This window comes from Podarcis raffonei, chromosome 14 (genome assembly GCF_027172205.1).
Source record: "Podarcis raffonei isolate rPodRaf1 chromosome 14, rPodRaf1.pri, whole genome shotgun sequence".
In the NCBI taxonomy this organism is placed as follows: domain Eukaryota; kingdom Metazoa; phylum Chordata; class Lepidosauria; order Squamata; family Lacertidae; genus Podarcis; species Podarcis raffonei.
Genome location: NC_070615.1, coordinates 44,224,281 through 44,230,280, shown reverse-complemented (window position 1 = coordinate 44,230,280; position 6,000 = coordinate 44,224,281). Strand labels below are relative to the sequence as shown.

The following is a 6,000-nucleotide window of genomic DNA, read 5'->3' as shown; positions in this document are numbered from 1 at the left end:
GTTGCGCCTGCGGTCGCTGGTTCCAGCTGCTGTTCCTACAGAACCGTCCGCGAGGCCTTTCTCCTCCAGCTCCGGAGCCCCATGTAGCTGTGGGTGGGCGTGGAGGCAATTTCAAAATTGCATCTACTCGTTTGCTTCTCTGCCTGCTGCAGCTGCCTGATAACGCAAGAGCCCTGGCTGTGCTGCAAAGCCTCCTCTTTCTTCCAGCGCCTATACTACACCCCGATTCCCTTCCGGAGCATGTTGGACTGCAAGCAAGCTGGTCGGGGCAGGGACCTTACCTGCTTGCCTGTCGCCTCCCTGCGTCCCGCTTGGCAGCTCAGTTGCAGTCGGCAACGTCTGCAAGGGGCGCCGGCTTGGCGAAGCCTGGGAGCCTGTTCCTACGCTCCGGGCGCGCGGTTGCTTGTTGCTTCTTAAAGCGGCAGGGGAATATTGCAAAGCGGAGACAAGAGTGTTGGGGGGAGCGGCAGCTTTTCCTCTCCCCTCCTCGTTCTTTTTCCTTTAAAGCGTGAGCTCCAGGCCTTTGCATGGGTGAGGAAGGGCCCCCCTCTGCGCGAGGTCGCGGGGTGCTCACCAACACTCCAACTGCAGAGAGAGAAAGAGGGGGCACCCTGGCAGCGCAGAGACACCTCTGGCCAGATGTGGGGCCGGAGCGCTTTTTTTTTGGGGGGGGGAGAAAGCAGACGGCCGTTTCCCCAGTTCCAAAGACCCCCCCCATCGGCTTTATATGCCGCCACCACCCCACAGCCAGAGCTCTTCTCCCTGCCTGGGCCAGCCTTCCCTTGGCTGGCGGGCCACACCCCCCTGTCTCCGCCGACCGGGCGGGCAGAGGAGTCGCTGCCCCGCGGGGCAGCCAGGCAAGCAGACAGTCAGACAACTCGGGGAGACTCCCTCTTGGGCGATCGGCCGCGGTAAGTTTTTTTTTGGGGGGGGTCCCAGCCAAAACACCCCCCCCCCCGCTCCCCACTGCCACCCGCCTGAGTCACGCTTTCGCCGGGGAGGAGAAGCAGCCAGGCAGCCAAGGAGGGAGGGAGGGAGGGAGGGGCGGCGGCCACGCCAGGAGGCGCCCGGTCGCCTCTTCCCCCTCCCCGGCCTCGGCCCCAGGCAGCCGGGAGATTCCCCGTGCCCCCGCCCCAGCCGCCGCCGCTGGCGGAATCTCTTCTGACACCCCCGCCTGTGCAACGCCGCCGGGTGAGTCCTCTCCGGGGAGCCCCTCTGGGTATTCCCCGGGCCCCTCCTCCGCGCGGGGATCCTCGCCTGGGCTCCGGACGCCGGCAGGTGTATTTGAGGAGGGGGGTAAAGAGGGGGGGCGGGCGGCACCCCCTCCTTCCTTCCCTCTCTCTCTTGCCTGTCTCTTGGTGTTATGCAATCAGAAGTGCGGGGGGGGGAGAGACCCCCCCCGGCAGCTCCCCGCCCCCTTTCCCCCTCCCACCCCGGTGGGCTTTTGTCAGATGGGGGGGCAGGCGGGGGGAGGCGGAAGCCGCCAGCCAGCCAGACGCAGCACCGGGGTTCCCCCGGGAGCGCGCAGCAGACACTGGCGCCCGCCTGCTCGGCTGGAGAGAGAGAGAGGACTGGGGGGTGGGGGGGCGCGCTCCCGTCCCACCCCCTGGAGCTGGGCTCCTTGCTCTGCCCGAGATGTGGAACTCAGGAAGCAGGTGTCTTGGCGGGGTTGGGACACGAGAGCATTTTATTATTTTATTTTTAAAGGACGGGGATGCAGAAACCAAGCCCACCCCCCAAAAAAGACCCACGTGGAGCCCAGGCTCCGCTGGCCTGACTCCCCCACCCGCAATGGCTTGACTGTCTCCACGTGGCTGCTTTGCTTTGCAAAATACAGCGCGTCCAAGCTCCTGGAGGACAGCGATGGTGCCAGACATAGCCTGCTTTGTACGTGCTCAGACAGTTCCCTTTGGGGGCTTCGTAAGGACATCTTGGAAGGAGACCCTGCTGGATCGGGGGTTGCTGGAGGGTCCCTAAGCCAGGGCGCTTGCTCGCTGGCCGGCCGGGTGCAGCCCCTCTCCCCATGGGATGCCTGAAGCTGACAGCCCTGACTACCTGGGATTCAGAGGTAGACTGCACTTAGGTATGGAGGTTCCGCTTATCCAGCACAAAGAGGAGCCATTGAGGCATGAATGGGCCTCCACCCCTCCTAAAACCCTCGCGTCTTGTGTCAATGAGTTTCGCACATTAATACATAGCTGTCAACGTTTCCCATTTTACTAAGGGAAATCCCCTTATTCCGAATAGGATTCTTCGCAAGAAAAGGGAAACGTTGACAGCTTTGCATTAATAATAACAATAAGAACTTACTGTTGCCTGCCCATCAGCTGGACTGGGTGGTGCTGAGCTCTAGTTTTATGAGCGAGGCGGAAAAACTTCTCTCTGCTTTCTCCACGTGGTGTATAATTTTAGAAGTCCGTAGAATCATAGAATTGTAGAGTTGGAAGGGACCACGAGGGTCATCCAGTCCAACCCCCTGCAACACAGGAATCTTTTGCCCCACGTGGGCCTCGAACCCGTGATCTTGAGGTTAAGAGTCTCATGCTCTACAAACTGAGCCATCTCACTTACCTCCCCCCTGCCTTGCAGGCTTTGAGGTGGGTGGGTGCATCACTGAAATCTCAGGTGCCGCATCTGGAAAACAAACATGCATGCCTGGCTTTTTATTCCAGAGAACCTTGGCTTTCGCCAAGACTCCTGCTGTCAGTTTTGACTTCTGGGTGTAATCTGTGGGTTTTTAGGGTCGGGGTTTTTTTTTATTATCGCTTGCATGCTTTGTCTTTTTTTGTAAAACGGTGCTGACTTGTCACCTTTGCAGGGAGGACTAGGGGAATATATGGTTTAAATAATAATGAATAGTATTGCGCAGAAACAGGGCAGCTGAGGTGTCAGCGGCTTCTGCAAAGCAGTAAATTAAAAGTAATGCATAGAACCTCCATGGATAGGCACAGTATACCCCCAGAGGGAGAATTCCACTGGGCTGGATGAGTCCTTGATCTGATCCAGTGAAGCACTTCTTACAAATCTGTGTTCTTGAAGAAAGTTGCGGGCGCAGAGCATGGGTGTAGCCAGGATTTTTGTTGGGGGAACGGGGGGGGGGCAGGCCTTTTGTTAGGGGCAGCAGAATCTCAGTTTGCTCCGTATTTTTATTGGACTTCTACTGATTTGGGGGGGCAGGTGCCCCTCCCTGCCCCTCTACCTGGGCTACACCCATGGCACACAGCGTATTGGGGAGGTGATGGTAAATTGGAAGGAAAGCAGCAGAGGTTGGGATGGGGCCTGTCGGAAAGCACATGGTGCGCAGATTTGCCTCTGGAGTAAGAAGAGGCGGGTTGTTCTGGTCCTTGAGGGATTTCAGGAGAGCCAAATTCAGAGGGCTACTCTGCAGCCACCGCTGTGAAGCTGCTTCCCTGGTCTGCCACAGGACTGTGGTCTAGTGAGTTCTGCAGAGACTGGGGTGATCTGGATGTTCAAAGTTCCCATCAGATTGTGGCTCTTGCAGCTCATTCCTACCAGAGCTTAACCCCACCCTTGATAACAAGCGTAAATCTGATCCTTCAAAGACTTTGCTATCTGGCCGTGAATGAGAGTCAGCAGACTCTGAGTAAGATCTGTGCTTGGTTGGTGGGGAGATGGGTGTGTGTGTGTCTTTCTGCACAGGGCAGGAAATTTTGCCGTCTCGTCTCAGCTTGTCAGGAGGGTTGGGAAACTCTCCTAAGGGAGAAATCTAGGCAGGGAAAGAATCCAGGGGAGCGCTCTGTGAAATAAAAGTGAACTTTTGGATGCGGTGGTTCCAGAGTCGGGGTTTTGGGGGCGAGATGAGCTTACGTTTTATCCAACTGGCCCACAAAGTCCCTCTTCTGGAGCTCACGTTGGTCTGCAAAGGAACCCTGTTTTGCGGTGGCTGAGAGAGCGGAGGGTTTGCATGGAGTTTCTACAAAATACCTGTATCTTAACAAAATACCTGCATCTTAACTGGCGTAGCAAATCAGCCTTGGGTCACCTGCAGGCAGCCTGTTTCTTGAGCTCTCCTCTTGATTGCTTTGCACAAATTCCACTTTGTGCCTTCTGCTGTTTATTGGCTACTCATTATAATTTATTTATGGTGCATTTATACAATGTTGCGCCAAGTCCCTGTTACTCCACACATTTTCAGTGCGTTTCCCTGCCAATTTCCTTACTGTAAAATATATATATCCAGGAGTGTTTTTCCTTTTTGGGGGGTGAGTGGAAACAGCTTTGTTGTGCAAAAGCACCAAATCATCCGCAAGTCGAACAACCTAAATTCCTGATGTAGATAATCACTCACCCCTCGTTCTCTTGCGGGAAGGGAGCGTGGTGGTGTTTTGTGGTTTGCCTCAGGTGCCAAAATGTTTTTGGCCAGCCCTGGTCGTGTGATATAAGAAATGTCCCTTCGTTTGTCCGGGGGAAATTCCTTGAGAACTCCAGCAGTCCTCCTGGACAGGAAATCAGCTGCGAGATTAACATGTGACAGGAAAAGCAGATTAAAAAAACCCACATGCTTCTAGCAGGCCTTTCCCCATTAACGATACAGGAATTTAATTCATTATGCATTTTTTTTAGATTTACTCTATTAGTTGCTTTTCTGCAGAAAATGAACTTGGAGCGAATTACGAAAACAAAGATGCAACATAGATTCAAACGAAAAATAAAACCAACCCAAAACAGAATACTGTAATATATTCAACTGTGCCCCAGTTCAGAATTGAACTCCAAAGGACTGGGTGAATTGAAATGTTTTCGCCTGGCACCTAAAAACATTGTGAAGGGGCCAGGAATGTCTCATAGCTTTGTGATCACTCCCTGTCCCTATGTGCCCGCCAACTAGTTATTACCTTGGTCAGGGTCTGCTCAAGACATTTTGACACCTGAGGCAAACCATAAAATGGCACCCCCTCCCCAGCAGGGAAGAAGGGGTGTGTGAATATCTGCATCAGGAACATGGGTAGGTGAGTGGAAATAAAGAACTACACTAGGATCTGCTGTCCCTGTGGATCCTGCCGCCTGATGCAGTCGCCTTACCTGGTCTTACAGACAGGTGGGCCGGCCCTGACCTTGGATGGTGTTTATTAGGTAGATCTTGCCAAAAGATTGACGCGTTCTCATTGCAAAACGTTTTTGCGAGCGTTGCATAGATGCCCCGCTTCCAGTACCTGTGTGCCTTTTTGACATCTGGAATCTTTTAAAGTATGTTACGGTTTGTGAAGGAACCGTGTGGTTGTGCAGCAAGCTGAGAAAGTGTCTGAAGTGTCCAAAGCGTGTTGGACGAGCTTTTTTTTTTTGGTGGGGGTGCAGAATTGACGGGAGGAAAAGAACGCCTCTGCTTGCAACAGAATGTAAGGCAAAGGAGTTATGGAAAATGAGCAGGCGGGTCCACAGAACCCTGGATCATCCTTTGAATGCTTTTTTGACCCTGGAGCAGCCATTCTTTGTGTCCTCCCCTTTTGACTCTCCCAGAGCTGCCCATCAGCTTCCCTTCTTAGCGGTTATTTGGCCTCAACGGCAGACGGCAGTCTCGTCAGTAGGCGGAGCACATCTCCTGCAGGAGGGGCAAGGCAAACCTGCCTTCTCGCCTTACCTGCTCGGCTATCTTTTGCCAGGACTTCAGTGCCGCCTCTCTGGGTTCCCTGGGAGAAGTTGCTGGGGGGGGGGGACGTTGGTAGAAGAATACAGTGGTACTGTACCTCGGGTTACAGATGCTTCAGGTTACAGACGCTTCAGGTTACAGACTCTGCTAACCCAGAAATAAAGCTTTGGGTTAAGAACTTTGCTTCAGGATGAGAACAGAAATCGCGCGGCGGCGGCAGGAGGCCCCATTAGCTAAGGTGGTGCTTCAGGTTAAGAACAGTTTCAGGTTAAGAACAGACCTCCAGAACGAATTAAGTACTTAACCCGAGGTACCACTGTAAGTGTTTTGGGGTGTTATGTAGGCTTACTCAAAATGTCATTGCTCATCTTCGCACATAAAAGGCAGATTTT

The 6,000-nt window shown here is 53.9% G+C and overlaps 1 long non-coding RNA gene across 1 annotated transcript in view; it reads left to right on the top strand.

The window, feature by feature from the left end:
• Positions 1-1,579: 1,579 nt before the first annotated feature.
• Positions 1,580-6,000, top strand: part of LOC128402108 (uncharacterized) — a 32,450-nt gene continuing 28,029 nt past the window's right edge. Inside the window, exon 1 of the long non-coding RNA XR_008327607.1 lies at positions 1,580-2,083. This is a non-coding gene — a long non-coding RNA (uncharacterized LOC128402108). The remainder of the gene's footprint in view (positions 2,084-6,000) is intronic.